Genomic DNA, 12357 nt, shown 5'->3' with positions numbered 1-12357 from the left:
TGTGCTTATGAGTGAGATTGTGTGTGCATTAGCTTAGCTTTCTTCTTGTATTGGATGCATGAATGAGTGGGTTGATGAGTGAATGAGCTATGGCAAGATTGAGCTTGTGTGTGTAAAGTCTATGTCAAGGTAGTGGTGTTCATAGCATTATCTCCCGAAAGGGATAAGCTTCCATGCACCTAACCGGGTTGAGTCCCCTAGCAATGAAAGGAGTGTTTATCATTCCATTGGTGAGCTAGGAGCGTAGTCTACTTGCCCATATTGCATACGTAGGGAGACGACCGTCTTTCCATATAGCATTTCACTTCTTTGTTCAAGTGTGGAACTTCTGAAGTTGAATTCTAGGGGATTGCGTTCCGGGAAAAAGACCTTTCTTTCATTCTGGAACTTCCCATATCCTGAGTTTGACCTTGTTGTCTCCTATGCGATGGAAAGTTGGAATCACCTTCCAGAGTTAGAAATCTTTTGAAAGATGAAGGTGCTAGCTTCGGCGGGACCTTGACATCAAATGCCTTAGCAAAATCTTTTGCCATCTGCACTGCTTCGGCCATGGAAACTGGCTTGACATTCTTCACTAGGATATTCAAAGGTTCGTTCAGTCCCCGAATGAACCTGGCCATCAGTTGTTCTTCATCCAGTGGTGGCAAGTACTTGAAGAGGAGAGCGAACGCCTGATGATATTCTTCAATAGTTCTACTCCGTTGGGTTAACTCTAAAAATTCGTTCATCTTGGTTTCTAAAAAGCCGGGAGGACAGAATCTCTTCCTTAGGTTAATCTTGAGATCATTCCATGTCTGGGTGTTCCGATCCAGACGGTTTGTCTCGCAGTGGTTTCTCCATGCCACTCTAGTTGTTGCTACTATCTTCAGACTTGCAAGAGCCATTTTACTCTTCTCATTGTTAAAATTACAGCAATGTGATGAGCTATGGTGGATCAAATGCTAGAATCAACATCATTAACAAAGAGATTAGATGATAATTAAGATGTGATTAGTGATATTAACTGATAGCTTAATGTAGGCATGGATAATCAAAAACCAGCAAATTCTCATTAGGCCAATGCCTCAAAGCATCCAATCCCATTGATTTCTCCTTGATTCACTCCACCTCTTTTGCTTGATTCTCTCCACCTTTCCCAGAATATCTTCTCTCCACCTCTCTCTCTTTTGCTTGCTTCTCTCCACCTCTCTCCACCTCTTTTTGCTTGATTCTCTCCACCTCTCCTAGAATATCTCCACCTCTCCTAAATCTCCTCATGCTACCCTTTATTCTCTCCCAGTAGATTCTTCTCACCTTTTCACAGGCTCTCTCACATTTACAGATTCTCTTTTACAGCCTCTAGCCAAAGGCTTGTTCTCGCACACACCCTGTTCACTTGTATATTTCAACACCTCCCCTCAAGTGAATACTTCTAGCACACTTGAACCCTATACCAAGTTTCCCTCTTACTTGATAGTCTGCGACCAGTGCCTCAAGTCCCTAAACTCATAGTCCTTGACACACACACACTCTCTCTCTCTCTCTCTCTGTCCAAGGCTACTACAAGTGCCCGTGACCTTGACTAAAGTGCTCACACATACATCTACCACATGGCCTACATCATCGGTGGCTCAAAGGTGGTTTTACTCTGTTGGGGCAGGTTACATTGGGTTGTGGGGTTTCTCTCTCTCTCTCTCTCTCTCTCTCTCTCTCTCTCTCTCTCTCTCTCTCTCTCTCTTAGAAAAGATGATCTGACTCCACTTCCTTAGGAGCCTCCATGAAGTTTGCCGATGTCGTTACTTCTCCACTGGGTTTGCTGTAGCAGTCTCTTGCCATGTGTCCTGGCTTTCCACATTTGTGGCAAGTGAAGGTCCTTCCTCCTACTCTGCCTCTTCCTCGTCCTCGAGAGAATCTCTCGGGTGAAGAATGCTTTTTCTTCTACTTCTGTTGAGTCGAGCCATTTAACACCATATTCGTGAGTTTGGGAATCTCCCAAGTCCCATTTTTGTAATACTAAAAAGGTGGGACCCGATTAACATGTCTATAAGTTTCTCAAAACCCTATCATGTGACCTATCATTGGAAAGCGCTTGAAAAGAGGGATCTATTAAGCTTTAAAGCGCACAATTTGGAGTAATGGTGTTCAAGTTATGGCAAATCCAAAGTTTTGACCATGTGTCCCAAACTTATGGGAAATTCCCATATTCCCCAATATGGTGTTATTTCTTCTCTTTGCCTCTACTCTCTTGCTCTAGTAGAGCTCCTTCTATCTTGTGTAGCTTCAATTCAGGTACATTATTTAGTGTTGCTACAATATTTTCATATTCACCTTTGTCCACACTCTTCAGAAGCACTGCTAGTGCCTCATCATCTTCTACCTTTTTGCCAATAGCCGCCAGTTGTTGCTTAATGCTTTTATATCCGTTCAAGTGTGTGATTAAAGGTTTACTTTCCTTCATATCCAATTTGTAGAATTTCATTAACAGATTTATCTTTGGATTTTTAGCTTGTGTGCCAAATAATTTATTGAGTTCATCCCATGCATCTTTTGCCCACCATTGTATCCTTGTGATGTGATGAATGATTTCATCATTTAAACTGAGTGCAATAAGTCCCAATGCTTTTTCATTCTTCCTTCTCTTCCACTAATTTTTCCCTCTCACCTCTAGGCATTCATCTCTTCCCTCAACTAGCCCCCACAGATTTTTCCTCTCATGAGCAGATACATGGTTTTTGTCTGCCATGTGTGTAAAACTGCTCCCCATTAAATTTGGCTATCTCTTGTGCTGTACTCATGATGATGTGAAGGGGGTCTTACCTCTTGATCCAATTTCAAGATTCAAGGGTAGTGTCTACACTTTTACAACTCAATCTGGTGTTTAAGAGATGATTACAACAGATTTATCAGCATAAAATCACCAGAAATTACATTAAATCAAGGGTAACCAATTTGTACAGAATGGTTGGAGTATCAAACCATCTCCGAATTGCAATCTGAAGTTATAGGGATCTATATCAGATACCTAAGGGTTAATTTGAACCCTCAATTGCATCAAAAAATAGTGATTAGTACTAATTAATCATTGATTAGCAAATTAATCCTCTATTTTGTGTACAAAAAATAAAGTATGCGGAGATCTGAGGCCTTAGAGTTCAAATGAGCTCAAATCCTTTCAATTAGTCTAGTAGAGGATTAAGCCAATAAACACAAGATTTGACCAAACATTGAATGCTTAATCTCTATTTTACCAAAGTCACCTCTGCAGATTTGATGAAGAGCTTGGATCTCACTGTAGACTTGATCAAATCAAATTCTGACTTTACCAGCTTGTAGAGCACCCTTGAAAACCCCTAGGGCCAAGAGGAATCAGACCCATTGCAACTGGAGAAGAAGAGATGTCATTTTTCCTCAGAGAAAAAGGCACCTGTAAATTAGCAAAAAACGTGAGCTTCTGTAGGTGGTTTGCTGCGCTGGTTCATTTGGCTAGAGTAGCAATGAAGTAGCTATGTATACCTAGAAGGGCTTGCCCTAATGTTGCCCCTAGAAGGAGATCAAGCCCCTCCATTGGCTGGGGATACAGAGGGCTAGTTGAAAATAGCTAAAAAAGTGATTATTTCCTAATCATCTACTAATCTTAATTAGTTAGATAGTGGGCTCATAAACTTGATGGATTCTAGGCTAGGCTCTGATAGCTTAATGTAGGCATGGATAATAAAAAACTAGCAAATTCTCATTAGGCCAATGCCTCAATTTATAGAGTTTACATCCAAGCATCCAATCCCACTGATTTCTCCTTGATTCACTCCACCTCTTTTGCTTGATTCTCTCCACCTCTCCTAGAACATCTCCACACCTCCTAAATCTCCTCATGCTACCCTTTATTCTCTCCCAGTAGATTCTTCTCACCTTTTCACAGGTTCTCTCACATTTACAGATTCTCTTTTACAGCCTCTAGCCAAGGGCTTGTTCCCGCACACATCCTGTTCACTTGTATATTTCAACACTCATTGTACCCGATGTCATCGAAGTATTCTTTCATTGCTTCGATCCACTTCTCCACAACCTTGCCCAAGTTTTTCCCTTCACCCTTGAAAGGTCCACGTTGCGATCTATGAAGAGTTTTACGAACATCCGGGTCGAGCTCTTCCTCATTGAGTTGGGGATTAACATTCCTACCACGATGACCTCGATCCATGATCCTATCAATACAAAAATTCTTGTTGTTAAGTCCCTTTTTCCCAAATTAACCAAGACGCTCAGGTGAAAAGACCACTTTATTTATAATTCAAATTCAACTTTAGATCCAACTGATTCTGGGGTTCTTTAGATTGGTTAGGCTCCCACAGAATCCTGGGATAAAGATCCCTTCTACAAGAAGAACATACAGAACTCATTATCAGAGAACAATTCATTCAGAACATACAGAACATTCATATGCTTAGCACAATAATGGTCCATCAGACCAGAAATTCCATCTGAACATTCCCCATGGAAATTTCAGTTATGCAAGTTCTCAATTTGTCATTCCTTAATTAGATCCAATGGTCGTCAGATAGCAATAATCTGTCAGCACAATCCACTAATCTCATAGTGATCTACTGAAAGTTATAATCATCTTCTAGTTTACTACCATCGTCACTGGGATTCTCCCCATTCATCCTCGTTGTGGCTTTGTTTCACTTATCTTCTTTCAACCAGAATTCAGAAATCATCATCTTTCAATTAGAATCCAAATCAATTCATCAATTCTCAACCAAAATTCAAAAATCATATCAACCAGCATTCGAATTCATCCTCTGGATAGAATTTTTTCTTATAGCTTCAAGGTCTTAGATTTACTCGTATATATTGTCAGTAAAGAGCTGTAGATATACCCATGGTATATACAGTTACTCACGGTCCTTGGAGCTATAAGGTAAACACCATCATATCTAGGCCTCAAGCAACTCAGGGATTCCATACAATTGCGGTACTTCCATCTGAAGACCCAATTTCCAATTTATGAATCTTCATTTTGAATATCAATTTGTATGAATTTCATCACACAATTACAATCTTTTACTGGTACTTCATAAATTTTTAAAATTTCTGGCTTCTCGGTTGATCCACTTTAGCCAATTCGCTCTGATACCAGCTGAAAGATCCCTGCCCCCTCCGTGCAACGAATTCAGGGGTGCTAGCAGAGCAGAAGTAGCACTTTTTGCGTAGGGCAAAGCCTCTCACTTGAGGCCTTGCCCAAAGATATCCAGAGACAAGAGACTACTCCCTTGGTTTTTTCAAAACCAAACCCAGAAAAACTTCCCTCGCCCAGCAGACATAGGCAATTCCTCTAGGGTATTTTATTCTAACGTAGTCAAGGTCTTCACTAATCAAACTGATCCAAACAAACCCGTAAATCTCATGGTCAGATCAAGGAAGAGACTTGCACTTGGATCATAGAGACCAATGCTTTTTTCCTCGTCAAGAGGCACAGCCGTTGATTCTTTTTCATAGAACAAGGACTATCCGGGATTTACTTCATCTATCGTACATAACAGAATTGAGTCTCATTTTACGGATCCATCAATCCAGCCTAACCCCATCCGATCCCATGGGTTAGCCAACCGCCCAACCACTGTAGTGATTGGATCCATTTAGGAATTTGGCCCGGGTACCAGGGAAGAGAGTTCTCAGGCCCCCTAGCCAGCACTTCAAGCGAACTTCAAGATAGTCACACCACTTACACACCCAATATAAAATTGTTTGTTTCACAGATTCAGCTGCCTTTTTCTTAAAACAATCTTTTAAATGAAACCATAGTATCACTGATCATAATCCTCCAAAATATCTAGCTTGAGTTCCAATTTGCAATCATTCCTTCATCGGTGTACCTATGGCATCATTTTGGTAACCAGAATGCTCACCACCTGTTCACTCAAGGGCCTTTTCAATAGTTCCTAGCTCATGGTACCCGAAAATATAATCATATAAGAAAATTCCAGATGGACTCTCTGTTGAAGATCAGCAAGATCAACCAACAAATCCATATAAAACTTCATCCATTCAGATCCAATTACATCATATTACATCTCATCACATCTATCCACATCTACCCTCATCACATCACATCACAACATATCCACATCACTTCTCATCCATTCATATCACATCACATCCATCTACATTCATTTAGATCCACATCACATCCACATATCATCACATCACGTTCAAATCTATTTACATCACATCACATCCATTCACATCTACCCAAGTCCACATCACATCACATCTCATCTCCACATCATATCTCATCCATTCATATCTAACCAGATCCACATCACATCACATCCATTCACATCTCATTACATCACATTCACATCTCAGCACATCCACTCACATCTCATCACATCCATTCACATCCATCACACCCATTCACATCCCACATTCATTCACATCCCACATTGCATATTTATCACATCACATCTCATTCTCATCCATTTACATCACATCACATCCTTTCACATATCATCACATCTCATTCTCATCCATTGACATCACATCACATTCTCATTCTCATCCATTGACATCACATCACATCCTTTCACATATCATTACATCTTTTTCACATCTTATCACATTCACATCCACATCCATTTACATCCACATCCACATCCATTTACATCACATCGCATCTCATCCACATCTCATCACATTCACATCCACATCCATTTACATCACATCATATCTCATCACATCCACATCCACATCCATTTACATCACATCACTTCTCATCCACATCTCATCAGATCCACATCCACATCCACATCCATTTACATCACATCACATCTCATCCACATCTTATCACATCCACATCCACATCCATTTACATCACATCTCATCTCATCCACATCTCATCACATCCATTCACATCTTATCACATCACATCTTATTCACATCGCATTCACATCTTATTCACATCTTAATTACATCTTAGTACCGTTTTCTACTTTTGATACCGTTAGGACTTTTCTAGGTTTCTACCAATTGCTTGGCCTAGATAAAGGTACTTTTTCTCGATGGATATTTTCATATTCTTTCTCAAATTTCTCAAGTGAAATATATTCAATATTCTTCTTTTGAGTAAAAGATTCGTGGGATTTACAAAAATCAATTCTATCCATATTTCCCAATAAAATTCATAATGCTCAAAATTTCACTTTTGATAAATACTCATAATTTGAATTATGCCAAAAATTCCTCTTTTATCATTTAATTACTTGGATCTCAAATATCATGGGAATTCCTCTTTTTGCATAAAAATAAATTTACCAAAAATTTCTCTTTTACCATTTAATTACTTGGATCTCAAATATCATGGAAATTTCTCTTTTTTTATATAAAAATAAATTTACCAAAATTTACTCTTTTCTCATAATCAATTAATTATGCATAATTACAAAAAAAATTATTTCTCATGAATATGATGAAAATCATCCTTTTGCATAGGATGTCCAATCCTAGAATATGGTAGGAAGTCCTCTTATAGCATTATGCATAAAAATAAGATATGTTTTATTTTAAAATTTTTTTACCATAGCTTCGCTGCTATTACTGATAATTCTCAATTTTTTTGTAAAGAATAAAAGCTTGTAATGAAAATATGATAGTAGTTCCTCTTTTATGCTTAAAATCAAACTATGAATTTAAATCATAATTTTAATCATAATCAAAAACTTAATTATGATTATCCCACTAGATTAAACTAATTCCATTATTTCTCTTTTTCCAAATTGATAGGATAATCTATTTCTCATTTAGAATCAATCAAAGTAGTTTTTAACTACTTATAAATAATCTAAAAGAAATAACCATTATTTTGTTAACACAAAATCATAAAAATACCGTTTTCTTAATCTCTATCTTATCAAGCCTAGAGTTTAGCTTTGAATTAAGAGACTATCATTGAGAAGCATCCTTTTTCAAGGGATTTAGCCATAAAGATGGCTATTCTCTTAGAGAGAGAGATTTACTTAAAGAAAGCATTACAAATAAGCATAAAGATTAACTTTCTCTTAATTAAGCATTAAGACTTTAAGAGAAAGCTTGATTTGAATTAAAACAATCATTTAGAAAGCTTCTCAAGCTTGAGAGGGTTTGAGAAGAAGAAAGTTATTGAAAAATTACAAAAAAACCCATAAAATTTGATTTTACCTCCAAGTTTGGCTTGATTCTCTAATTGCAGTAGTGAAGCCCCCGACCAATCAATTGGTCCACCAAGAGAGAAGAGCAACTCCAAAAGTTGTTATAGATAGAGAGAGCTCCAAGCTCCCAAGAGAGGATAATTTAAGGGATAATAGAAAATATGATTATTTTAATATAATACTGGCATAGTATAGCTCCAATATTCAATTACAAATGACTAAGGGTCTATTTATAGATGAGGGAGGCCACTAACCAAGTCCAATTGGGTTCTAGAATTTTCCAGGTTTAGTTTGACTCAATTTGGACACGATTTGGACAGGTTTGACTCCCTCTTTGATTTGGTTTGATCCAAGAGAGAGGAGAGATAAAAATATCACAATTTTTTTGAATTAAAAACCCTTCCACACATGTGAAAGAGGTGCCTACCTCAAGAGTCCCCTTACCAAGGTGTCAAAAATGCATCATTATTCTAAAATATCTCATTTTTTCAGTAATATCTCATAATTTTTAACTAATAAACCTTGTACTCAGTCAACTCTTCATCTTATGTGAGCATTTACTTATTTTTAGGTATTTGCTTTTATTCTTTTGGATGTATCTCATCCCAACACTTGGATTAATCCAATTGGCCCATTGGAACCTTAATTGGACCATAATCCAAACATTTCTAAAAATGTAGACCCTTAGGCTAAGGTCCCTTATACCATTTTCAATTAATTCCTAATGCACATTGGAAAGTTCATTTTGAACTTCTGTTTCAGGGAAATCCATTTTAGACACTAGGAGGATTTTTATATCCAAGGATATCTCACTTTTGGATTCTCTGTTTAGACATTTTCTCTCTCTAGGCCAAAATAGGGTAAAATAAGTTCTTTCTTCTATTTTAGAGAGGGGAATAATTACAAGAACAGAAGGGGAGGTTCTTACACCTTTACACCTCAAAAGCTGGAGGGAGGAATCTTACATAGTGGGTTGTTCCCCCAAAGCGGGAGGATAGTTTAGGGTGGACCGGCGATAACTGATTGATTGGTGACAACCAAAAAAACCTCATAAGATCGGCGACAACCGATTGATTGGTAACAAGAAATCAAACAAGAAAAAATACAATCCCATCACATTCACAATAATGAAGAGAAAACAGTCTTTTCAACTTGAGATTGCTGAAGACATTCTTTATTAAAGCATTTGCCATTGTTATATGCCCTTCTTGTTCTTTTTTAGGCAAGTTTTTGTGTAGGACGTCCTAATCTTACTAGGTCGTGTAATGCAATGGTCTAAGTAAAACTTAAAGAGTGTTTCTAACCTGAACGATATTAACGGTGGTGGCAGTGCGTGCATGGCGGTGTTACTTGGTCCGATAGAGACGTTGCTTGGTTCAGCGGAGATGTTGCTTGGTCCCACAATGTTACTTGCATCCTTAACTCTGCGTAATTACAACTACTCTTTGCTAAAATTGATGTGTGTGAGGACTCCACCAATGTCTAAGCCTATGAACAAGATATATATATATATATATACATCTCTAGCTCTAGAATCACCTTGAGGCTACTTGCCTGCTTCTTACAGTTTTCGTGTGTAGAGACCCTGACAGAACAGGAAAATTGTTTCGGCCATAACTCTCTGATAAAAACTCAGAGTATAGTCATGTAGCCAGTCAAAAGAACTAGAAGGCATCTAGTCTACAAGCCTGCATGAGTAGAATAGGCACAAACATCTATATGTAGTTGCAAACGTGGCGTCTTTAGAAACACATTTCTTTTTCATATTTTTAGTGTGCATGGACTTTACATATGACCTCCCATCACCTAAATTCAAAGTTCTATTTTTGGGGATATTTATCTCTTAATAGATCTATTCTTATCTTTTTATTTCTTTTCAGATTTTTGGAACTAATATTTTTACTCTATCACTTTTTAAATGTTTCTAGCCTTATTGAAAGATCTTTGTCCCCTCTACGCAACGAATTCGGGGGTGCTAGCAGCGGAAGTAGCACTTCTTGCACGGGGCAGAGCCTCTCACTCGGGGTCTCGCCCATGGATATCCGGACAAGAGACTAATCCCTTGGTTCTTCCAAAACTAAACCCAGAAAAAACTTCCCTTGCCGAGAAAGCATGGGCGATTCCTTCAGGTATTTTTACTCTAACGTAGTCAAGAGCCTTAACTAACTGAACTAATCCGACCAAACCCGTAAGTCCCATGGTCAGATCAAGGAAAAGACTTGCACTTGGATCATAGAGACCAACGCTTTTTTCCTCATTGAGAGGCACAGGCGTTGATTCTTTTCCATAGAACAATTTCTATCCGGGATTTACTTCATCTATCGTACCATAACAGAATTGAGTCTGATTTTAGGGATCCATCAGTCCAGCCTAACCCCATCTAGTCATCCACCAATGGGTTAGCCAACTGCCCCAACCACTGTAGTGATGGGATCTAATTAGGAATTCGGTTAGTCACACCACTTACACACCCAATATGAAATTTCCTGTTTCACAGATTCAGTTGACTTTAAAACAATCTTTTAATGAAACCATAGTATCACTGATCATAATCCTTCAAAATATCCAGTTGAGTTCTCATTTCCAATCATTCCTTCATCGGTGTACCTATGGCATCATTGGTAACCAGAACGCTCACCCCTGTCCACTCAGGGGCCTTTTCGATAGTTCCTAGCTCATAGTACCCGACAATATATTCACTTATAAAAATCCAGATGGAATCTCCATTGAAGATCAGCAAGATCAACCAACAGATCCATATAAAAGAGCCACGGACTCATCCGTTGAGGACCAGCAAGGTCAATCAACCAGATCCATGCCCGAATTTAGAAAACAACTCTTACTCCTTATTCCAATGTGTGTCTTTCTCGACGCACGCGTGGGTATCTTTGGCGACCCAGAGCTCGAGCACCGTAGTGTCACTTAAAACAATCATTTAATGAAACCATAGTGTCACTGATCATAATCCTCAAAATCTTCGGTTGAATCCTTATTTGCAATCATTCCTTCATCGGTGTTTCTATGGCATCATTGGAAACCAAAACGCTCACCACCTGTCCACTTAGGGGCCTTTTCAATAGTTCCTAGCTCATAGAAACCGGCAATATTTTCACTTATAAAAATCAAGATGGAATTTCCATTGAAGATCAGCAAGATCAACCAACAGATCCATATCAAAGAGCCATGGACTCATCCATTGAGGACCAGCAAAGTCAATCAACCAGATCCATGCCCAGTTTCAGAAAACAACTCTTACTCCTTATTCCAATATCTTCCCCGACGCACATGTGGGTATCTTCGGTGCGACCTAGAGTCCGAGCACTGTATGGTCACCAGCACCCTCTAGGATCCTTTGCAGGTCACCTAGCGCTTCACTCATAGGCCGCTTCCTTGGTCCCTTATCCACTGTACTGGAAGCTCACCATTTAAATCAAACCGAGGCTGTCAAGACCTCGGCCGACCTTGCTACGCGAGGCGTCCTCCATCGACTCTCCGTTCACAGCTGTTGCAACTTTATCAGTTAGGTCTCCACGACCTCATTCACAAGACGGTCAAAATTCTTCCCGAGCATTCTTGACATAAAATAGTCATTTAAAAACAGGTCATAAATACAGTTTCTATAACAAACTCTCATCTTTCCACATCTTTCCACATTGTTCCACATTAATCCACATTACTTAATCCAAGTCCAATCATATGTATTCCCATCGTCCTTCATCCATTCTCATCCAATCACATCATTTTTCATCTCATCACATCTTTCCACATATATACTCATCACATCTCATCCACTCGCATCTATCCATATCCACATCTCATCACGTCTCATCCACTCGCATCTATCCATATCCACATCTCATCACGTCACATTCATTCACATCTTTGCACATATATACTCATCACATATCATCCACTCGCATCTATCCATATCCACATCTCATCACGTCACATTCATTCACATCTCATCCATTCATATCTACCCCGATCCACATCACATCACATCCATTTCATTACATATCTCATTCATTCACATCTATCCCAATTCACATAACATCACATCCATTCACATCTATCCCAATTTACATCATATCACATTACATCCATTTCATTACATATCTCATTCATTCACATCTATCCCAATTCACATCCATTTCACATCCATTTCACATCACATCTCACCCATTCACACTTATCCCGA

The sequence above is a fragment of the Cibotium barometz genome, chromosome 34 (genome assembly GCF_041138505.1).
Source record: "Cibotium barometz isolate CiBa-2024 chromosome 34, ASM4113850v1, whole genome shotgun sequence".
In the NCBI taxonomy this organism is placed as follows: Eukaryota; Viridiplantae; Streptophyta; class Polypodiopsida; order Cyatheales; family Cibotiaceae; genus Cibotium; species Cibotium barometz.
This window is presented reverse-complemented; position numbering follows the sequence as displayed.